General features: G+C 36.2%; 1 protein-coding gene and 1 pseudogene across 2 annotated transcripts in view; both read right to left on the bottom strand.

Annotated features, from left to right (window-relative positions):
- The window catches only part of side-VII (sidestep VII transmembrane protein), a 494,219-nt gene that overhangs the window by 167,137 nt on the left and 302,004 nt on the right, over positions 1 to 25,078 (bottom strand). The window lies entirely within an intron of this gene.
- Positions 20,478 to 20,599, bottom strand: LOC141461538 (5S ribosomal RNA; annotated as a pseudogene).

The following is a 25,078-nucleotide window of genomic DNA, read 5'->3' as shown; positions in this document are numbered from 1 at the left end:
CAGGTATCTTTCTGTGGTGTATGGTGGTGAGGGAAGCTTGCTTGAGGTTATGCTAAAACTCTAGTGTTTACGGCCTAGAGTCTAGAGATGGCTCCAGGTGTTCTACAGAGTTGTTTGCCTCTTCCAAAAAAAAACTACACTAACACTATCTGTCTTTCACATACACGTATACACACACACTCACACAGACAGACGAGTTCTCAAGTAATATAAATTCTTCTCCAAGGACCCCTATACGTACCATGCCAAGGGGATGCTGGCTGCCACCACATTTTGGCATCTACAAAACTGTTTTAGACACCTGCTATTTATATTCAGTTGTTTTCTTGTAAGAGAGAGATGGTAAACGTATCCTCCTCTCTATCTCTATCTCTGTTACAAACACACAGTTCACCCTTAACCCCAAATCACCAAAACTTTGCACAAAATCTAGTACCCTTAATCTTGGGTACCTGAGGATTTTGAAAATTACAAAAAATAAAAAGAACACAAAGCAATCAAATGACTTTCAAGGTTCCACTTCATTAATATTCCTCAAATTCGCGAATATTTGGCCTACCTTCTATCTCACCAATATTATAGTTTGTAAAATCATGTATTACACTGAAAATGTAACCTTATATTATCTAATTATGTGGATAAGAGACTTTGATTATATGTACGCTGTTATTAAACAAGGATGTATCCAACATATTGCTACCTAGTGATAAGAGATGTCCCCGTAATGATAGCCGACTGATAAAGCAAGCAGTATTTGGATATATGTGTTGCTATGGTAATTAGAGACGTAAATAGATGTTTAGTTAATGTGGTACATGGACTTCCTTCCCTCTTAATCTATAGAATCTATTAAGGCTCCCTGGAGAATCAAACATGTGGACCCAGAATCATTCTTTCACAGCCAATCATTCTTTCTCAACCCTCTTTTGCCGCCCATTTCTTTGAAGTCGTACTGCCAACTAAATCGTTTTATTTTTACAACCTTTATTATAAAATAAAATAGTAAGTTATTATTAGCACGACAATGTATTTATCGGTTCAAACTAGATCGTGACTAAGTCACGATATTTTTTACATAATAAAAGTAGATAGGAAATAAAACACGATTACTAATTAAAGTCACGCAGCAACCATTTGCACATATCAAGTATCCCTTAAACGATTATTGCTCTGCCGGCCCTGTTGGGTATCGAAGGCTGGTCTGTGTTCCGGTCGCTGATCTTCGTTCTGATAGGGAGACTAAGAACTTTGTATCCCTTTTTATAGCCGTAGGGTTTCCTTCAAGGGAGGACTGGTTTAACAATGACCCTGTCTGTAGTGTAACGTCTAAAAAAATTACTTCGTGTCCCACGGATGGTTCCAGATTGGATAGAAGGACTCTGGAGCAATGACTAATTAGTAGGGTACTTCTGGTGATGCCCCGATTTTTTTCAAGGGATTAGTACAGCTTTTGGGATCGTCAAACTGCTCTGTAAGCACTAAATTCTAGTATCTTCTGCGGCATCTTAGACAACTTAGCGATAATGTCTCCCATAATCGTTAATATCATTTAAATGAAGAAATTTGTTTTTTCTTTGCGTTTTTTCTTGGTAAAATGATCCATAGACTTCCTCTAAATTCTGTAAAAACATGGCATAGATCTAGAACTCTTACTGTACCATTCTTCTAAGGAAATCCCGTTTTACAGCAGTTCTGGAAAAGATGAAAGAAAGGCAGTCTTCTATCCAAAATTTTATTTACAATGTAATACAAGGTTTTCCGAACTAAGTAAGAATTAAGTACGTATTCAAACACTTTAAAAAAATGATTAATTTGAAGGAAAATATCTAAGTTTGATCGTTAATTAACAATTTGAAGTTAAAAAGACAGTCACGGCAAATGTTACACCCAGATGGTGGCTTTGAATCTTCAGTCGTTGCTCTTGAATCGTCGTAGTACTCTATATACAGTATACTATATACAGTAGTACTCTATATCCCTTCTGCCGGAAGCAAAACTCTCTTAACTCGTGCAAAATCGAATAACAAATATTGTAACATCCGGCTATCAGATTTTAGAATTTTACAAACATACATACATACATACAAACGGAAGTGACATATACTATATATATATGTCACTTCCGTTTGATGTATGTATATATTATGCTAGTTTAGAGATGCATGATTATATGGTAATAGAGTTATGCTCTTGACAACAAATCTATGCCCCACATCTTGGTCCACCAATAATTAATTCATATCGCAATTATAGTTTGATTTGTTGGGTGGCCAATAAATTGGCAATTTGGGTATTGAAATATTTGTTTGTATGTACGCGTGGTTATGTGCTTGGCCGGAAGTTGTTAGATTGATTGAAAATGAAATGAGCCAATGCTTGGTGGTGCTTGTTATGGTTATGTTGGCGAAGTGTATATTACCACGATTTTCAATTTGTTTATTAACAATAAATAACTCTCGTTATTGATTGGCTGTTTTTGATGATTGCTGGATGATTAAAATAATTGTTTGGCAACTGGGACCAATAGGAATACTTCCGATTTGTTTTAATAGGAAGTTAGGAATACGTTTATTCATTTTAATGATATCTATACCAAATTAAAGAGAAAAGTTAGCTCTATGGATGATATAAATCGTAATGTTGTAGTGATAATAGTTAACGAGATATCGAAGGTTAAATTTTGGAGGATTTCAAAATCCTTCAAATTTCAAACCTTTATATCTCCCTTCGTATATTTTATTACAATCAATACGAACAGTAAAATGTAGTTATATGTAGGGGAGAATATTCAAGCGCATTGGTTTTACTGGATAGTCTGAATGGGAAAAAGGAATTGATTCAAATCTCTAAAGGCTGGAAACATAGTGGAGCGGCGAGTAAAGCGGCCATGATAGTTGTTTCAGATCAAAGAGTCCGACGAGCAGCGAGCAAAGAGCATGCACATAGTGACCGAGTTTAGTCGCGTTTCCCCTTTCGACGAGACATGATGGGCGAATTATTTCTATATGAAAATTCTTCCTTGAAAATATTTGGTATTTACCAGCAGCTTAGAAGCAGGAGCTGCAGTGTTCATGATATCAACAGGACTAGACATGAACCTTGCTGAATTCTATCACTTATAACTTCGGGAGCTACCTGACACGTTTCATGCGTATTTTCGAATGTCTATTTCAACATTTGGCTATATACTAGCCAGTGTTGAAAGCGTGTTAATCAAGAAAAGGGCGAATTTCAATGTTAACCCCATTAACCCTGTCCCATTCCTCATCCAACACAAATCGGTTGTAATGTAGAAGATCCTAGTAGAGTAAAGTAATTGCCTATTTTTTCAGGCGGGCTTTACGTCCAACTACCAATTAGGTGTCGTGGACGGAGGCGACTAGCAAACATACTTAACTGCAAATTTCTCATATTAACGATTAAATAGAATACAAGACCTAGACAAGGAATCGAATCCACTAAACCAACAATACATCTTAGCTTTGCTGGTCTAGCCTATAACCGCCTAACATACTTTACTATAAATTTCTCATATTAACCATTAAATAAAATACAAGGCCTAGACCGGGAATCGAATCCACTAACCAACAATACATCTTAGCTTTGCGGGTCTAGCCTATAGCCGCCTAACATACTTTACTATACCTTTCTCATATTAACCGGTTAACTTGTGTGTTTGTTTTTCGCCGCTTTTGCTCGCCGCTCCAGTATGTTTCCAGCCTAAGCAGAAGTCAATAACAATAATCAGTGAACTGAGGGTAGACTAAGTGACTTTCAAGGTTGTATTATTAAAACTGCAGCTAAAAAAAAAGTAAATAATATTCAGTAAAAATTCTGATTTTGAAGAAAACCTATGAAAAATGTAAGAAAAATCGTGGCCCAGTGTTGAAGCTACTTTTTTTAATTACTATTATTGCAAAATCATTTTGGCGAAAAAAGACCAGAAGAAAATGGCTAAAATGGAGAAATAATAAATTTTTGGCAATATAATTGTGTGCACGGCCCAGCTGTCTTTAAGTAAAGGCTTCGTTTCACCAGAAGCCAGAGAATTGTTTCTTTATTAAAGATCGCTGCTGACACCAAGAGTTGGCCGGCAATATTAAAGCTTAATATTAAAAGTGGCCCCCCCACCACTCTCTCTAACACTCTACCAAAACCCCCCACCACTCATCTAGTGAAACCCCCCACCACTAACTCTCCTTCTGACCCCACACCCCCTTCCACATACCAAGGATACCGTCATCTCATTTTATAATATTCCTCGTTGTTAAAAAGTTTCTTTTAAACTTTATTTTGGCGAGCACTTTATTAAATTCTAATTAATTTATCTTTCGAGTATATTTTTCTTTATTTCTTTCTTTACCCATTTTTGTGTTTAATATAATATTTTTTATCTTTTAATTTCAAATAAGAAATGTGCAAATATCTATCTTATTACATTATTATATTGTACAGGGTGATCCATTTAAAACGCACCAATCGCCCAATAACTTTTTAGGAAAGTGGAATTTCGAAAAAACCCAAGAAGTAAACTATATGTTTTTGTTAGTCTACTTTTCAAATTTTCCAACCCCGATTCTATATCTTCATTTTTGGCGGAGTTGCGGCCAAAAACTTGATCAAAGTTTCATAAGGACCACTGGTTTTGACCATGATTATAAAAACTACATGAAAAATTGTGAAAAATGGCGTTGACCCCGTTTCAATATGCCTAATATTTGTTGAGATATTTAAAATCAAAGTTACAATTTTATCTATTCATGAACGGTTTTCAATATTAATTTTGCTACCAGAAATACACGTTTTGGGAGGTCCTTTGATGTAAAAAAATGTTATTTGTGACGCAAAGTAAAAAAAAATAATAATAATTGAAGATTTTAAAACATGTAGTATAATGTAGGATGGTTATGGGTGAGGCAGAATAAATTTGTTCTATCATCAAATAAAACCAAACATCACATCATTTTAATGCACCCAGTATGCAAGACTTCTTCACCTATGATTACGGTAAGAATGTCTTGGCCAGGGATGGATGGGGTGTTGGTCTAGTGGTCAAGAGCATGGCTTTGTAAGTGGGAGATCCTCAGTTCAAATCCCGCGTATGTCTACATTTTATTTAAAAAAAAAAAAGTATTATGATGTATTAAGTATTATGAATGACTGCTTACGCGAGATTCGAACTGGGGATCTAACACGTACAAAGCCACGCTCATGACCATTAGACCAACTCCCGCCCATCCGCTAGTTTGTCTTTATTATTGTACCAAACCATGTGACATGCTAATTAATGATCATTTCAAAATAGTCTTCTACTTTTCAAATTAAAGGCTTTTCATTGGAAATAATAGTGCACTATGATACTGGGAAAGTTTTAATTAAGTGAACTGAAAATATAGATTAGAAAAGTTTCACTTGAACTAGGAAAATTTAATTATAATTTCTAAAACTAGTGCGATACAGCTGACTCTAATGGCGGCAAACAAACATTCCTAAAATAGAAATGTGATATTTAATGTTTAATAGCAACTTTTGTCAACAATGAATTCTGAAAATTTCGGCGGGAAGATAAATTATTACAATGAATTTTATTTTTTTAATTATAAGGCGCGTGTTAAACATGTGAAGGTTATTGGCGGCAAGAACAGTATACACTCTCGTTACAGACAACACTGTCCAATCACCGAACTGTGTGCTGTAAGCAGCTTCTAAGAAGAGAAAAATCTAAGGGACAAGCAGCTGGATTCGAACCTACGACCTCCGTATTGAAAGGCAGTATTCGCTAACCACTCAGCTAATCCGCTCGCTCTACGTATACGACAATTTTTGAATAAAAAAATACATTCTAAAGAAAAATTTTAAAACAACACTGAATATTAACTATTCATATAATAATTTCCTGTGTAAATAAATTTATTGAATAGGAAAAGACTTTAAATATATATAAATTTAAATATTTTAGAACCCTCTAATTATAAAAATAAAAAAATTGCATATTCTATGATATCAAATATTTAATAGTTATAATTGAATTTATATTTACGTCAGATTAAATATTGTTTTAAAACAATCTACTTCATGGGGAAATTTGGCTACTAAAAATGGGGATATTTAGGCGAAAAATAGAGGAGGAATTTCCGGTCAGCATTCTGCTCAACCTTTTCCTGCTTAAATATCCTGCTCATTTATTGGGACTTTAATGAAACTTCAAACTTTGTAAGATATTCGAAACTTGGAGTAAATTTTTTCAGTTCGATATTTGTGCATCTCTGTAGGAGGGCAACAGATGAATTAGTTTCTTAAATAAAGAACAGAAAGTGAAAATAAAATAAAAATAGTAAATAAAAAGTCAGACCCGGAAGGTAGGAATTTGTAAAAGAAAATTCCAGCGTAAGGACTTCCTTAATGTTTCCAGATTAAAGAGCTTTATCTCAAGGATAATATAAATTTTCCAAGGATCCAAAACTTTGAGGAGAAGACTTATTTTTCCCCGAGGTGTTAAAAGTCCCGCAAAATAGTGACACTCTATTGGCAGGATTGAGTCAAGGAAAATGGCTGAAAAATAAAGGATGAACTGTAGCAGGTCCTGTACTATAGTTCATATAGTTTGAGATAAGTCAGCCATAAATGGACGGAATTTCAAATTTGAGTTAATTAGATGATTCTGCAGAAGTAAACACTGGGACATATGTTGGTGTAGTGGATAAGAAAGTGGATTAGCAAGACGGAGGTCATCGGTTCGAATCCCGCGTGTGGCTACTTTTTATTTGTAAAAAAAAAATTTGTGAGTAAAATTTCTTTGTAAATAGATCTATTATAAGAATTTAAAGAAAAGAATAGTTGTGAGGAAGCAAGGTTTCCAAGTTCAACTAGAGGTCATTTACCAGTATAACGTACGGTCTTAGAAACATTTTTAAGACCATAAAGAAGAGTATGTCTTTCACAATATTGTTGTGTTCGAAGAAAGTATTTGTTCAGAAGAGATCTGTTATTAGAACTACAATCCTGTTGCAATAGGTGGGGAGTGGAGGGTATTTCGTCACTGGAGATGACCTACCAGTCATGGCAGCCGCCACATCTGTTGTTACTTTGAGAAAAAAACTAAATCGTCATTGTGTTTTCCTTTTGCAGTGAAAAGGACAAGTTGGGGGCAAAAAGGGAGAGCGAAAAAGGAAAACTGGACCTTTTACTCAAACTGAAACCTTGCATGGCCGCCGGCTTAGGTACTCTTCCGCTGAGTAACGCCCAAAGAATCTCTAACTCCTTTCTCTCTCCGCCATGAGCGAGTTATTTTTAGACTCCATGCCCTCCAGCGGCGGGACCCTTCTTTGTACTTTTAAGAAAAAGTTTTTTTTCTCTCTTTTTCTTCTTTCATCTTTTTATTTTTATTTTTCTGTTCTTTATTCTGCGGCAAGAAGATGTTGCAGACTCCTTGAGTGCCAGGACATAGCCACTATTATGAATGATGGCTGTATTGGGCCGACTGGTGGCTAAAAAGAATAATGCGGAGGTTGCAGTTATAATACAGAATTATGTTTTCGCTGTGTAATTTCTAACATTGAGGCAATATCAATGAAAGTGGGCCATTTACAGCATCATTCCAACTTTTCCGAAGCATCCTTTCCTAACTAAAATCATCCATTTGTCTTTATTTTACAAGACGATAGAACGGACTGACAAAGATCTACAAACCAATCCCCGCCTAGTCAACAATTTTTTTTTTAATTTAAATATTTAAAATAAAATACTTGCACGAGGTCCTTTAAACATGGTCCACTAGCAGCATCCATCTAGATCTGAAACTTTCACTTGAAACATTTACCTGGGGAAATTCCACATAAGGGCAGTTCCGGAAGAGTATTTTTAGCCTTACGCCTTAAGTGCCCTTCCTGTGTATTGTACTGATTTGCCACCTGCATGATAATGGATGAAGGACCAATCATCAGACGATTTTGCGTGCTATCAAGACTAAACGACAAACGATCTAAACTTACACTACGTATAATACAAACTTAGCTGGGTACAAAACTATGCTAAGACCTATGGACTAGAGGTGTGGGGTTACGCTAAGCAATCCAATCTTTTATCAATCCTTATAATCCAGGAAATCTAAAAAAAATCCCAATACTACTTATTACGACTCCCATAAAAAACCTAAATCGATCCACATTCTCGTCGCGTGCAATCTGATGTAAAATTCCGCAATCAAATGTTCCAAAACTCCTTATCCTACATACATCAACAGCTTTCAAGCCCAACTGTATCTGATATTCCCTTTAAATAAATTGCCTTACCGGAAGTACTCTCTATTCTTGATAACTCATTATCCTATTATCAGAATCCTCTTGTACAACAGCTTTCAAGCCCAACTTTATCCGGTATTGCCTTACCTGAAGTACTCTCTATTCTTGATAACTCATTATCCTATTACCACAATCCTCTGGTTCAACAGCTTTTAAGCACAACTGTATCCGATATTCCCTTTAAGGAAGTTACCTTACCGGAAGTGCTCGCTATTCTTTAAAACTTTGCTATATCTCCTTCCAATTTCTGGTACGGATTCTGGCCATCCAGGCTGGTCCATGATGCTGTAACTCCTTCTTACAACAGCCCTTTTTTGGATTTTTTTTTTTTTTTTTTTTTTTTTAGTTGAAAGTAGGGGAATTTCTGGGATTGAGCTTTGGGAGGGCTAGATTGCCCTGAATAAATCCCTGAAAAACAATTTCCTCAACTTTTTGAGGAACAATAAAGCTACTGTAAGGAGGAGGAAGCGGAACATTAAAAAAAAATCAACTTGTAATTACGTCCATTGTAAAACAGTTGGGCTTGAAAGCTGTTGATGTATGTAGGATAAGGAGTTTTGGAACATTTGATTGCGGAATTTTACATCAGATTGCACGCGACGAGAATGTGGATCGATTTAGGGTTTTTATGGGAGACGTAAGTAGTATTGAGATTTTTTTTTTAGATTTCCTGGATTATAAGGATTGATAAAAGATTGGATTGCTTAGCGTAACCCCACACCTCTTTATTCTTTTTTAGAACGCACAGACTCAGTCTTACAGTATATCTTACAGTTAGAGTTAAGTTAAAATTATTATTATTATTTATTTTATTTTATTTTTATTTTTTGTATTTAAGTCGCGAACAGTAAATACTTTGATTTTTTGTGGAAACAATTGAAAATGGAAAACCTGCATGGATAGAATTTTCTGCTTACAATATATAAAAGAAAATTGAATACAAAAAATATATATCAAGTTCTTTTGTTAAAATTAGAATGGACGTAATATTAAATGGAATTTGAGTGAAATGAATTTCGTCAGTTTGTTTGTCACTCTGCGAGGACAGTGTCCCGCCGGCGGGGGGGGGGGGAAAGAGAGGAAGATATTAAATGGAATTCTGCATGAGTGAATTTCGAGGTGCTTTTTTCTCAGTTTGTCTGTGTGTGTGTGTGTGTGTGTATGTGTTTAATATAAAAATGAATAGGACAATAAGAAATTGGAGAGTTTATTGAGATTTAATAGGCATGAAATGGGACCAGTTTGGCTGTTTCTCTGTGGTGGGGAGGAGGGGTGATGGAGGGAGCAGAGTAGCCAACAGTGTAATTGGGGGGCGGGCGTTTGGACGCCATCGCCGCCTAATGGTTGGCTGAAGTGGGCGAATATTGCCCAGCGGGGGAGGTGTGCGGAAAGAGCCCCAGTCCCGATTCCTGTTTCAACGGGTCCCAAAAAAAAAAAAAAAAAAAACATCACTAAAATACTCTTTTGTTAACTAAACCTCTGTCCCTTCGTATCCTGGTCATTCGAATTTTTTTTTTCTTCTTCTTCTTCTTGTGCATGTTCAAGGGCTTTTTCTTTCGGCTCCTCTTCAACTTCTATTTCCTGCTCTCCAATTTCAACTTGATTTTTTTTTAATGTTCCGCTTCCTCCTTCTTACAGTAGCTTTATTGTTCCTCAAAAAGTTGAGGAAATTGTTTTTCAGGGATTTATTCAGGGCAATCTAGTCCTCCCAAAGCTCAATCCCAGAAATTCCCCTACTTTCAACTAAAAAAAAAAAAAAAAAAAAAAAAAATCCACAAAAGGCTGTTGTAAGAAGGAGTTACAGCATCATGGACCAGCCTGGATGGCCAGAATCCGTACCAGAAATTGGAAAGAGATATAGCAAAGCAAGTGAAGCAAAATAATTGCCTATTTTTCCGGGCGAGTTTTACGTCAAAACTACCAAATTAGGTGTCGTGGACGGAGGCGACTAGCAAACATACTTTACTGTTTCATTCATTTCTCACATTAACCAGTAAATAAAATCCAAGACCTAGACAGGGGAATCGTACTCACTAAACCAACAATACATCTTAGCTAGTGTCCTAACCGCCTAACATACTTTACTATAAATTTCTCATATTAACCATTAAATAAAATCTAAGACCTAGAGCAGGGGAATCGAATCCACTAACCAACAATACATCTTATCTTTGCGGGTCTAGCCTATAACCGCCTAACATACTTTACTGTAAATTTCTCTTATTAACCATTAAGTAGAATTCAAGACCTAGACCAGGGGAATCGAATCTACTAACCAACAATACATCTTAGCATTGCGGGTCTAGCCTATAACCGCCTAACATACTTTATAAATTTCTCATATTAACCATTAAATAAAATCCAAAGCCTAGACCGGGGGAATCGAACCCACTAAACCAACAATACATCTTAGCATTGCGGGTCTAGCCTGTAACCGCTCGGCTACCGTGGCGCCTGGAAGGAGATATATTCCCACTTAAAATCCTCTCTATCCTCATCTGGAGAACAGTGGATGTGGTGGAGAGTAACAGGAAAAAGCTGCCCTAGACTTCCTGCTCTCCTTGTGCTGCAGCCTTTAACTTTCCTGGGGATCCCAAGGTGAGTGGGATTCATTATCCTACCTGAGGTGCTGTACCGTGTGTAAGGATATAAAAGAAATCAATAATTACAATTTTATTGTGAACGCAGCTGGAAAAAAAAACAACGATTGGCTGTAAAAAAGAGGAGATGATAGGTAATCCTCTTTCAGCAGCCAGCGGGAAATACAAAGCGATTTTCCTTCAATCTTCAGTTCGTTGGAAAAGTTTTCCAATTCTGAGAGATAGAAAATTATTTATTTTTTTATTAAGCTCAGTTCCACGTGAAAAGCGCAGAGTTTGATGTTGTAGATTTAATGAACTCTTGAAGAAGTTACCCGATACATAATTAGATTGTTGAAGTATAACGACCTTACTCAAGATTTAATTATGTACTTCAAAAAAAAAAAGAAGAAGTTTGTACCCTTTTTTAAAAATACTTAATAAATAAGGGTGAACAAGTGGGTACTTTAAGTCCCGGTAAGAGATATCACTTGGATCTTTGATAAAATTAAAATTAACTCCGGAACTGTCGGCTAAAACATTGAACATACAAACACGACTTCACAGTTCTTTTCTTGGTATCTCCAATTTCCGGCTAAAGTAAACTTTTATGAGACCTACAAAAAAAAAATAAAATAAATAAAAAACTACAACTGATGAAATCTCTTGGTCCAGGAAAAGAAGGTAAAAATGAGAAACTGGGGATTTAAGAAATACGGCAGATATCAAAGACTTCCTTGTTTTATGTAGGAAGCAAGCAGGATAGACGGGGATAACAAAAAGATGGCCGATATTGGGGAGGCTGAAGCTGTGAGATGTCTATGACTGTATGTATGTGTGTGTGTGTGTGTGTGTGTGTGTGTGTGTTTTGGTGAAAGGTGAAGAAGAGTGGTTGAGGAAGATGAGCTTAGTCTGTGGCTGTTCCCTAAGATCTTGGCATAGCCAGCCAGACGGCAAGGCTCCACATTCAACCGTAAGAGGATATCCTACAAGTAAGAAGCACATCAGGGAGCCTGGGTTAGTTAGAGAGATTGTAAGTAGCAAGAAGAAGAACCTAATTTCCAGACCCTATAGTGGGTTCGACTGTACGATTAGACAGGCAGCAAACAGAGAGACTTCTTGTGGAGGAGAACAAGAGGAGTTGTTTTTTGGGTTTTTTTTTGGAGAAATGGGTTTGTTGGGGGGGGGGGTACCCATTTGAAGAAGAAGATGAAGAAGATAAATGAAGACACTCTCATGGTCGGGTATCTCGATCTACCACTTCTATCAGCTTGTTCCTCTTCCCTCATAACCCCCCAAAAAATACTGTGGCTGTGTCATGGACAAGGCCGTGTATTTTAAGTGAATACGTCGTAACAGGTTATATTTTTTATATATAATATTTTTATTTATGTATTTAGGATGAAATCAAGGAAACAAAAAGCAGCGGTAAGTGCTTTTTCTTTTGTTAACTTCAACGAGCGCAGAAACCATAAACGATCACACACATCACACACTTATGTCCGAATGGATTGTTGACAAGCGTCGCAGTAAAACGTGTTGCCCAATAATCGACGATCGAACACAATCTATGCCTATACAGTCCGTTGTACGATGTAGAAGCGAATTTATCATCCACTTGCATAATTTCAACCGGCCCTAGCTGCAGATGTACTGGACACTGTCGTTGATCCGTTCGGCCGCATTCATTCTTTTACGTTCCCAGCACAGTTTGACTCGGTCTTATGGTGTTTTTATTATTAACCATTCGATTGTTCTTGAGAAGCCCTTTCCAACCGTATACGATCTCTGTATTTGGTTTTTTGGCTTTTCGACGCGTATAGGGCCGACATTATATATTTTTGGATAATATTTTTTTTATTCTAACACCTTATTATATTCACTGTAACTATTTTACACTAATGTTTTATATGCAATCGATAGATTGTGACGACAGCTGTCGATTAAAACTTAAAACGAACATCGTGGCTACTCCGAGTCAAAAGTTATACTAATTGCAAATCTCGATACGCAGCAAAATGATCTCAAAATGGCGCGGCGCTTCCCCCTCCACTGCGCGCGATGCGTCACAATCCTCGCTTATCGTAATGAATTCTTTGATCCTTTAGCTATCCAGTGGTCTAATTTAATTTTGGATGTAGACGATAGATTCGAAACTATAATGCCAAACTGTATCCCCCGATTTTGTTATCATTAGGTTTTTTGGATTGCCACCATATGATTCAAATTTAAAGACGTATTCTCGTCAAAAAAACAAAAAAAAAAACTAATTTCTACCAAACCCTAACCACACCCCTTCCCTAAAGGAAGCGACCACCTTGTCCTTGAACATCACAAGCACGATCTACCATTCCTGCTGCTGTTTGTCGTCTAAACAAACAGATCCAGATAAAACTAAAAACCAAAAGCCAGTTGGTGGAACAACAACTTTTATCATTTACAGCTCCTTAAGGATAAAATGTCCTGCAAGAGAAGAGACGCCCCCTTCCTCTTTTTGAAGCTTTGTTCCTTGACAAAACTTTACTCACCCTTAGTCTTAGGGGGTAATTACTTGATCCTGTGGGTCTAACCAAACCAGTTTGCCAGAAACAAGAACTTAGTAAAGAAGCTTAATATTCTGAACTTCATACTTTGCTGTTGAACTAGATTTTACATTACGTTTAAATAAAAACCAAAATCCTGGCGTTTTTAAAGGAATTATCCAGAAAAATCATTCCCACACAAATTTTGGTATGGACACTTAAATGCCTCAAATCATACAACTGTTACTTAAAGTTATTCTGGTTCATTTCTTGTAAACCCAAAAATTTGTAAAACATTATAAAGTTTTTGTAAAACAATACATCACACTGAATGGACACGTAGGAGATAACAGTTCTTCTCATTCATTTCCAAGAAATGACGTAAACGAGTTTTTCTAGCAAAATGATTGAGTATAGAATACTGGAACCATGTGGATTAAGTATAAACACAGAGTTTTAAGAATTTGACAATGTGTTGAGCTGGATAATTTGTCTGTAGCGCGCATGCGTATTGTATCCCTGTATCCGGTTTCGGACTTTCATCCATTATCAGAGTTTGGTGTACAGATTTCGACTTCACTTCCGTTTCCTTCTAGCACTACCGTCCAGATAAAGGGTGTTTTCCGGTAAGAACAAACAAGGCCATCCACTAGGATGTTATAATTTTTGTAAAGCTTTTTCTTCTCAATGAGCTCTTGCTGACTTCTGAGTTTAGCTCCAACTCAGTAGGGCTCCACCTTTCGTACATTTTGTAGACATAAACCTCTTCCTCTACATGTCCTGAAGACAATTCATGAGGCTGAACATCATGGAAGCCATGCACCATCCTTTATTTATTCTATCTACTGCTTCCCAGTGACTGTCTCGAAATTGACTTGTTTCGGAGTATCCAGTTATTACTTCTAAATAAGATCCTCTTGCTTTTTCTACCTTCTAGAAGCTTGTTTTTTTCCTCTACCTTGGCCTTAGGTCTTACTTTTCCAGGTAAGAAACTAGTAGCAGGATGTTAGGTCACATACACGTAATTGGATGAACGAGATAGGCCGGAGTTCTGTCTCTCAAGAAGGCATTTCAAAGAAACATTCACTAGGCAGTCGCACATGGTAAGGTTAACGGAATTTAAAAAAAAGAGGAAAAAAATGGTAAAAAGTAAAGAATTCTTTACCTCAAGAAAAAGAAAGTCATTTGCGTACCCCTAGAGGGCGTCACTAAGCAGTAAGACATCCACCAAGAATTTCCTCTAATCTAATTCGAGAAGTGAACTTCGATAGGTAGCTTCAACCCAAATATCGATAATCTACTTCAGGGGTCCCCAAACTTTTTACCCAGGGGACCAGTTCACTGCCCCTCAGACCGTTGGAGGGCTGGACTATAAAACAAACTATTTTAAAGTAAAACAAAAAACAAAAAAACTGGAACAAATAGAATATTTCAATTTAAGAACCAGTAAATTTAAATCACCAAACTGCCCAGTATTTCTGTGGGAATTATTGACCTGCTTTTGGCTAATGAGATGGTCCGGTTTAGTTATAGTGCTTTGGACTTTCTTCCTACTTCTGGCTGTTATTCTGCACTTGTTTTCGGAGCCGGTGACGCGTGCGTCCCGCATTACCGGAAGTAGTACTGTATATGAGCGACACAGCGCTTTGCGGCGGCACCACCACATATAGTGCTCCTCTTCTCACTGACCACCAATGGAAAGAGACGCTCCTTCCGGAAGGGGGATGATCCCTGTTCTAGACACTTGAGTGAAGGAGATACAGGAAGCAGAAAGTAAAATCTCCCAAGAGAAATCCTGGAAGTACAAAACGAAAAAACAAAAATTTCTTCCCTGAATGATTCAACCCGTTTAGGAAGATTGGTACAGTCTCCTTAGAACAGCAAGGAGATAAATTTACAGACAGATAGATGTACCTACAGGTGAGATGATATACTATGTTCACATTGTTCAAATATTCATTCTGAATAAGACACCTAGCGCATGTTAGACAGGAAAGAAGAGACGTCACCAATCTTCACGGAAATAAATAGATCATTCGGACAAAAGTAATGCTTATGGATAATGGAGCTCATATCTTATGTGAGGAAATATTTTTTGACAGGAAGTAGGTATATAATTTTTCATTTCCTGTGTATATTTACTTTAGTATGACGAGAGGATCTTATTTCTAGTACTTTCAATTCCATGAGAGACAAAAAATGGCAAAACCTGGCACGTCATCCATTCTAAAAAGGATGTCAAAGTTTTTGCATAAATTATGGGAGCCATTGAATTAGGAAGAAAACTTGGCTAGATAAATTTCCATGTCCAGGATGTTGTAGGGAGTCTGTTTTTTTTTTGGGCTTTAACACCATTGTTCATCATTGTTGGCAGAAGTAGCCTGGAGTACAGAGGTTGGCTTCCCTAGAGAGGTAGAGAGAAGAAGATCTTGGATAGGGGGTCTAAATGGTTATTAAATTATCGCCCAGAGATATCAATAAATTGAGGGGGACTTTAAAAACGGTGATTTTTTTAACTGAAACCTCAATTTTTGAGAAGTTGGTATAATCTCTATTCGAGGAGCTGTGGCTATTAAATGATGAGACTATTGCTGTAAAACATTTTTATTTTAAATTTAAACATATTTAGTTATTATCACCTTCAATATACACCCCTCCGCTATCTCTACAACGCTCCATGCGGATTTACCATTGTTCGAAACAGTGCTGGAAGTCTTTTTCTGTGATCTCCTGTATGACGTGTGCCGCTTTTTCTTTCACAGCTTCAACGGACTGAAATCGTGTTCCCTTTTAATGCAGATTTGACTTTAGGGAACAGATAAAAGTCATATGGGGGTCAGGTCAGGCGAATAAGGCGGTTGGCCTAAATACTTGGCTAGTTGTCTTTGTGCTGTTGTAGAGTGAACATCTATTTTTGTGCTGTCTGTTTTTTTGTTACAAAACCATAGTTCTAAGAGGTTTTAAACCGTGATTTTTGACGTGAGTGTAGGATTCTATAAGAAGTTTAATATAGCAAAAAACTGCAAAATTCTACCGAAGGGATTTTTAGTTATTTAAAGATAAAGATTTGTTAATTATTAATAGTAAAGAGAATTTTGCCAGTTCAGTGCTTGTTTTTGTGAGTGGTGGGGATATAGTTTTATGTTGTTATCTCATCCGTTCTCTTTCTTGCACCGAATTATTTACCTGTTGATCAACTTTGTTGATACCATCAGTATTTCTTACAAACATCTTTAGAACTTTGGTAAAGATTTATTCCAATTTTTTATGAAACTTGTTTATTACTTTACAATTACCGTGTTGGTAAACAAGACATCTGGCTCTATTTATTTTAAATTATTTTTCTAAGCTGGCTGCAGGCTTATTAAACAGCTTTTTCTCTGCTTATTGACAATTTAATTCTTTTTGAATTTAAATTTCTCAAATTATATACGCGCAATATTTCTAATACATTTAATGAGTCTGGAAAGTATTGACAAATATTTGACGCCAAAAAATAAATTAAATAAGCGAAGGCGCACTCAGAGTTCTCCTGAAGTAGATAAAATCTGTCAAGTAGATTGCAAGATGGGTGAAGCAAGTCTTAATCTGCAAACATCCTGGATGAATGAGATGAAACTAATGTTAAAGAGTATGAGTGAGCAGATGTCACAGCTTGCAACTAAGGATGACCTCATCAAGATTGATGAGAAAATTAATTATGCAATTTCTGGATTTGAAAAGGTTAAAGAAGAGCTGGTTGTGATCAAAGCGGAGAATAAGCAGCTGAAGGAGAAACTAGCGGACTTAGAAAATAAATCTAAAAGAAATAATCTCATATTCAGGGGTATACCTGAGAGCACAGACTACAGGAAAGTGGTTCATGAATTGTGCGGAAGCTTGCTGGGGCTTACGAGTGAAGTTAATATAGTTCAGGCATTTCCTATAGGCCGTTCAAGAACCGGAAGAAGAGTAGTATTAGTTGAGTTCGCCAGTTACAAGGACGTTCTTCTTATAATGTCCAGTATGCATAAAGCTAAAAATACGGACATTTTGATACAACAAGATTTGTCGTATGTGACACGAAATAGAAGAAACAATCTGCTGTTTTGGAGAAGAAGAATCATGCAAATTACACCTGGAGCCAGGTTGCGATTACGTACAGATGTACTAATATTAACTGTTAACAATCGAACTGTTAAGTTCAAGTGGGATGACGAGGATGGTCTCATAACAGAAGAAAGAGGAAATGGTCTTGCATTGCTGGCTGAGATAACAGGTGTTGACTTTCTTAATCTTCCTAATGAAGCAGGTAGTGGTGGAAGTGTTTCTGGTATGACAACTGAAGGTACTCCACATTTAAAATGACAGCAACTAGGCGAGGCCCTATTTTATTTTATCTACATCATCACGGTCACGGCGTCGGATGAAATCTGCGTTAAGTATTTAGCCGATTGTAAATAATTTTTTATTAATTAAGATTTTGTCGTATAATATTAAAGGATTAAGTAACAAGCAAAATAATACTGATTTTTTTGAGTTTATAACTAGTTTTGATATATTTCTATTAAGTGAAGCTTCTGTTTTGAAAAAGGACATAGCTAAGTTTGAGCACTTATTTAATGGTTTTGTTTTGTATTGGGATGTGGCTATAAAAGAGTGGTAAAGCAGGTAGAGCAATAGGTGGAATTTTAATGGGTGTTAGGAGTGATTTGTCTGAAAAAGTTATGTTTGTGAATATTAAGTTTTATTAAAGGTAAATGTGGGCACTCAGCTGTTTTACCTTCTGCCTGTATATATAAATTGTAGTTTTTGGGAGCAAAATTTTAATGATATTTGTAATTTTTGTATTGAGAATAGAATGCATGATTGTTTACTTATTGGGGATGGTAATGCCAGACTGTCTGATTTACAAATATTACCTGATAACATTAAGACTAAAAATATACATGCTGTAAGGGAATCTAAAGACAAGATATTGAATAGAGAAGGAAATAAACTGTTGGGGATGTGTGAAGATAAAGATTTATGCGTATTGAACGGAAGAACAGCTGATGATCGTGAAGGCGAGTATACGTATGTCAGTACACGGGGTAGTTCACTCATAGATTATTGTTGTGTGCCTTATCCACTTCTCAACTATGTTAATAGTTTAATAAAAAAAAAAAAAAAAAAAAAAAAATTCTCTCAAATTTACTCAGTTCACATGCCTCTTGAATTGTGTTTAAAATTAGATTTTTGTTTTTTGTTTTTGTAATCAATAAATTCAGAAAGAATTACTATTATAAATAATTATAAAACTCTTATAAAAATACTATTATTAAATGTTCGTTTTGTAGCGTAACAATTGACATCACATTTGTTTAGTTTTGTACAATTACTCATTATTTTTCTTTTTGTATTAAGTGGCAACTCGCCTGACGGTCTATGACCAAGGCTATACATTTGGTTAAATTTTCAATGTAAATCAATAAATAAATAAAATAATGTTTAATAATAATAAAAAAAAATACTTGGCTAGAAACGTCTTGCGACAGACAGACAATGCAGTGTGAGCCGGCGCATTCTCTTGATGGAGAACCCATGTGACTTGTTCTTCCACAAATCGGGTCGTTTTGTTTTCCTTACTCTTTCACCAGAGTTGAGCAAGCACCTCAAGGTAGTAATGTTGATTAATTATAATCGGATATTTTCACCCGTTTTGGACGTGGAAGAGCGACCCGGGCTGTCATCATCTCCGACGTCTTCTCGGTCATCTTGGAAACCTCTTGAACCACTCAAAAGACTTGCGCACGTGATTAACATTCATCGCCATAAACTTCTTTTAATAAAAGATTAAGTTTCAGTAGAGGTTTCACCAAGTTTTCATGCGAAATTTCACGACAATTCGTTGCTCTACTACATGTGTAGTATCATGTTTTCGGCAAAACGAAACTAACACCTCTAGTACACAAACGACGGTTCCGGTCAGACAGATTTCTCTACAAATACATGAGACGCTGCACAATCGAAAGAGAAGGCTTTACGCTGCACAGCTGTCGCGGTCGTTAGGATTTGGCGCATGCATAATTCTTCTGTAGCAGCATCAGTCTCAGTTATTTAATAGAAAAAAAAATGATATAAGAATTGATTAAACAACAAGAGGTACACAGATCGGCAAGCACCCTATATTTTTCATTCAAATTTCAGCTTAAAAAGAAAAAGTAAAAGCTGAAAAAACTGAGAAAATTATTTTTTTACAGAAAAAACGGGGAAAAAATTGCGCCAAAGTTGATAGTTTTTCAGCATTACGCTTTTCCGTACAGTTGTTGACGCTCAATCCTATTTTAGTCATATTTTTGCATTTAAATTTAATTTTTAAAGACCAGTGGAAATAATTAAACAGTTTTGCAAGTTAAAACATGAATAATTGATATGATTGCATGCAGATGATTGCATAAATGTTCACGAATGCAAATGTAGGGCAGAGTACTGGCTAGATATGGGCACATTCATCATACAAATGTTTCTAATACTGAGGGGGGGTCAGCGCTGAGAGTTCATCTAGTTGGATGGCTGTAAAAAGAAAAAAAAGAAAAAAGTAATTCACTGGTTTTTCCAAACTAGATTTTACAATTTTCACAAAGTATGATCCATTATTAGAAAAATTGTGAATAAAGAAAACACCCTCAATTTATCCTAGTTTGCTGGGTGCTGGAAAATTTGTTTTAGGAGGCCACACTCCTGGGCAGTGGATGGAGAAACAGGAATAGATTTTCCCGTAAAAAGTGATATTTCTGAGCAATGGGATAGGTTTTTGTTTTACAAATTCACAGTTTGAAATATGTATCATTTTGATGATCAAGGGATGGAATTAGGCCAGTGGTTAGCGTACACAGGATTCTGATTTGGAGATCCTGGGTTTGAATTCAGCTGCCTGGCTCTTAGATTTACTCCTGATGAGCATGTTACAGTTCACTGTACGGTGATGGACAGTATTGCCTGTAACGATAGAACATTGTCCGGAGGCCGGCAGTGCACTGGAAAAAGCACTGGACAAAACTGTTGTTCGCAAGAGAAAAGGAGAATGAAATTACTACTATCTGCAGTATTATTAGTGCCAACAACACGCAGTGTTCCCAGGAGGTCACCCATCCAGGTACTAACCACACTCAATGTTGCTTAACTTCGGTGATCGGGCGAGAACCAGTGTATTCAACCTGGTAACGTGGCCGTTGGCATTAATGTTTAGTTTAACGTCAACCAGAATATCATTTCTTATCAAGAGAATTAAATTTAATAACGTCTCAAATCATCCATGCAATAAATGGGATATTATGCATCCTGGTTACTCCGCAAAAAGCTCCAGCTTGATGATGGACTAAAGCTCAAAGTCTTGTTCCAGAAAATCTAAAAGAAGATTACGCTTTTCAGAAGTACAAGAAAAGAGAGAGGAAAATACTCTTGGAATCAGTGTTGTGTCAATTTCCTCGGGAACTCTTTAGAGACAAAAGCCATCATCCGACCAAGTACCCATTCCGCAGCTGGGATCTCTTACAGACGACAGGGATCCACTGTAATTGAGTTTTCTAAGAGAAAGTACATTAGCTTGGTTACCTTGGCGACAACGGGATTTAACCCTCACTTCATCAGCGTGCACTTAGGGCTCAGCAGAGCTAATGTCTTCGGAGGAAATAGTCATGAACTGACATACACAAATAAAGCCGAAAAAATTTTCCACATGAAACCTACAATAACTTTTCAAAATGACCAATTTGGGGGGGGGGATGAGAGAATGGCGAGGAAAATTCAAAATTGAAAAATCTACGTCACCCAGAAAACTGCCCTTAATGGGTAGACTAAGGATAAACTAAAAACACTTACAACTAGAAAATTTAAAATTCATGAAAAGTCCATAGCAATGTTGTGATCTCCCCAAAACCTCAAACGGGTTTAAAGTTTCCACAATTTGGGCTTCGTTTTTTTTTGTAAAGTTCGACAAAATGGGACTTTTTATTCAAGCATTTATCTGTATAAGATTGCAGCCTTATACATCTTAATAAAAAGTGTTGTAAATCCTCTTTTTCGGGTATGCTGCATATAGGACAATTGAAGATATCTGCTTGAAAACTGTTTCTTGAAACCAGTAGAAGTAATTTGAAAAGAACGAGGCTGACCAGAACCTCATTTTGGCTGATGAATTTATGTTTAATAATTAGTACTCTCAGAGTCAAATATCGCTCGTTAGGCTACTGATCTTTCTAAAGTGAATACAGTCGAACCTCTCAATAACGGACACTGGCAGGGGAAAGCAAAGTGGCCGCTATTTGGAGGTGGTCGTTAGAAGGAGTGTAGGCAAGTTTCATAATGAAAAATTATGGGTTTTTTTTTCCCAAACATCTATTTAAAAATTGTTTATTATTAATAGATTCAAGAACGTACATAACTGCATAATTATTTAGCTATACTCGTATGATATGCATCAAGTTTTTCTTAATTATCCAAAAAATTTATCAAAAGACTACATATTATTGACTTAATTAATAATTTTTATAATAATCATCACATTTATTCCTAACAATAATAATTTATGGTAAAATTATCATCATACTATCATCTATTATTAGAAAAATAGAACAAACCTTTCGGCAAGTTGACGATGGCTCGATTTGGTTTTTGCAAAATCTTCAAACACATTTATTTTCTCTTCTAGAGTTAACCACTATCGTTTGAGAGACATATCGGAAAAAATAATATTTTTCATCCAAAGTTATATTGAAAAATGATTAAAATGGTACAAGATGATGGAGCTTACATAGGAAACTTTAGGAAAAAACAGAAAAAACAAAAAACTTGAGAGGGGATAATTCTTTTTACCGCCGCGTCAAAGGTAGTTTTAAGAATAAGGTGGTCGTTGGTGGGAGGTGAAACATTTAATCCGATTCCCAAAATCAATGCCCGCGGTCCGTTATGTAGAGTGTCCGTTAGACGGAGGTTCTTTTATATATATAGAAAGTGGTATAGGGGTAAAAACGGGGAAATCCAAAAACTGTCCGTAAATGGAGGTAGTCGCTAGTGAGAGTGTCCTTTATGGGAGGCTCGACTTTATATAAATATCTAGTTTAAAAAAATAAATAAATAAATTTAGATGGAAAATAAATTTAGAATTAAGCTTCAAAGAAGTGTAACCTGCATAATATAAATAAATAATATAGAAGGGGAAATTTTTTTTATTAAAAAGCGTCCAATCAAAATAATAAATCAAAATGTTTAGTAACTGTTAAAAGTTTCATTTAGATGTTATTTAAATGACACTTCAGAATGGGCACTTTATTAGCTTGGTTTTGCTAGCAGCAATTTCCACAGTAAATTGCTATACATACATACATACCAACATAATAATTTGCAATTGTAATCTTATCTTCAATACACTATGGTACTGTGTGGGGTCCAGTTTGGAGAGTGCGCGCGTCTGTCTGTCTGTGTGTAGGGATGCGCGCTCGTCAGTAAGTGTTTAGTTTAATAGTATCTCTCCTAGCTACCAACAGATAGTATTAGTGTTTAGGCGCGCTTAAATTATGGAACAATGTGATATTTTGGCGGGGGATAGTTAGTACAGAGAGGACAGATATTACTAATAGTTCTGTTTCTAATAGTCAGTAGCCACCAATCGCTGCTGTAAAGTTCTTTTCTAAGACAAAAGCAGAAATGACCCTTTTTCTTGCCATTGCATCCCATGAAGCTTATCCTCCTGAAATTTTCTGAATTATGGTTTCTAAGACGTATTCAGGTTTTGCAGAGAAGGATTGTCATCCCTAGTATGCTAAACACCTCTTGTGACAAATGGGGAGAATCTTGGATTTTAATGGGTTTTACTCCCTTTGCCCTCAGCTATCTCCAAAAGGGAAGGTAAAACCTAGGGAAGTGTACTCGTGTATGCCTTGGTGTGCTTGTTTACTAGAATGCAGTGTAAAGTGTACGTATTGTGTGTTCCTATTGGAAGTGCATGGGAGTACTATGCTAAGAACCCGTGGGATTGCAACACCCGGGAAGCTGCTTGCAACAACGTCCTCCTGCGGCAATTACACTAAACTACAACTACGAATTGGAGCCAAGGTAGCCGAGCGGTTAGAGGCTAGACCCGCAATGCTATGATGTATTGTTGGTTAGTAGATTCGATTCCCCTGTATAGGTATTCTATTTTATTTAATGGTTAATATGAGAAATTTATAGTAAAGTATGTTAGGCGGTTATAGGCTAGACCCGCAATGCTAAGATGTATTGTTGGTTTAGTGGGTTCGATTCTCGGTCTAGGTCTTGTATTTTATTTAATGGTTAATATGAGAAATTTACAGTAAAGTATGTTTGCCTCCGTCCACGACACCTAATTTGGTAGTTAGACGTTAAGCCCCGCCTGAAAAAATAGGCGATTACTTTTCTTTACTTTACTTTTTTACAACTACGAATTATAAATAAAAAAAAATAAATAAATAAAAAACAGAAAGAGACAGCATTGCGACAAAGTTGAATTTAAACCGGAAATACATTTTGTCAAGACCTCTGAAAACGGCACTTCCGATGATATCACAAAATCTGAAGAACTGTACATTTACAATACTTTTTCTTACTAGTACAGTTCAAGAGAAAGTAAAAATAAAAATCGATCTGACAAAAATCGGATTGAAGTCGATTTAAAACTGAATTCTTCTTTTTTTCTTTTTTTTATCCAATCACAAAAAGATTTCTGTAAAAAAAAACTAAAACTGATACCATGACGACAACCGGCTTTAATAGCAATTAACTACCATATGATTATATATCAATATCAGATACGATACCATATGTTTGATGGTTTAGTGGCGTGGACATAACGGTTATATTAACCAATAAGTTGCGTTTGTTGTTGTTGTATGCAGTGAATATGATATGAGGATTACATTAGCTATGAGTTTACCGCCTGCAGCACAGTAGCTAACGTCACACAACGTGGGTACAACGCTTGGTAAAATCGTTTGTGGCAGTGAAAGCAGAAAATAACATATTGTTGATGACGTTTGCACATCAAGTTTAACGTTCATGTTACACAATTTCTCTGCACAGATTCACACATGCACACACTAATGTCAAGTCAAGTACCAATAATGGGAGCCACCCAAACCCCTGTGCAACATAAAGCCATTATGTTACAACTCAATGTAATAATTATGTGGCGCGTTTGTTACATTTATGCTGTTATTAATCAGGGATGAACATTTCATTAGAATTGACCGGAAATTATTAATCCATAAAAAAAAAAAAATGGAGACACCGGAAATACATTTTGTCAAGATTTTGACCCATAATTTTGTGGTGGTATCCTTTGGTTAAGACACATTTCAATTGACTTAGGAGACCTCTCAAAATGGATATATCCAATGACACCCCACCAAATCCTGAATAATCGGAAGTAGAATGTAGCCAGAGGTGTCTTACTATAATTCACTAAGGAAAAGATTTGTTAAATAGGTAAATAAGCTCCAATAACACTGAGGTTTTTCACTAATTTATTCGATATTGACAGCAAAGAAAAATTAAACAGTTTTATTTCATTTCTGGTGCTCTAGATGAGAGCTACAGATTTGTAAGAATTATATTTAATAGCTGTAAAGAAATTCCTCCGCCGAATAATAATTAAACTCCAATCATTATCAAATTTAAGTTATTTTGTAATTACGGTACA

Source organism: Rhodnius prolixus, unplaced genomic scaffold, assembly GCF_049639745.1.
Source record: "Rhodnius prolixus isolate KJV_2025 unplaced genomic scaffold, Rpr scaffold_6, whole genome shotgun sequence".
Taxonomy (NCBI): domain Eukaryota; kingdom Metazoa; phylum Arthropoda; class Insecta; order Hemiptera; family Reduviidae; genus Rhodnius; species Rhodnius prolixus.
This window is presented reverse-complemented; position numbering and strand designations above follow the sequence as displayed.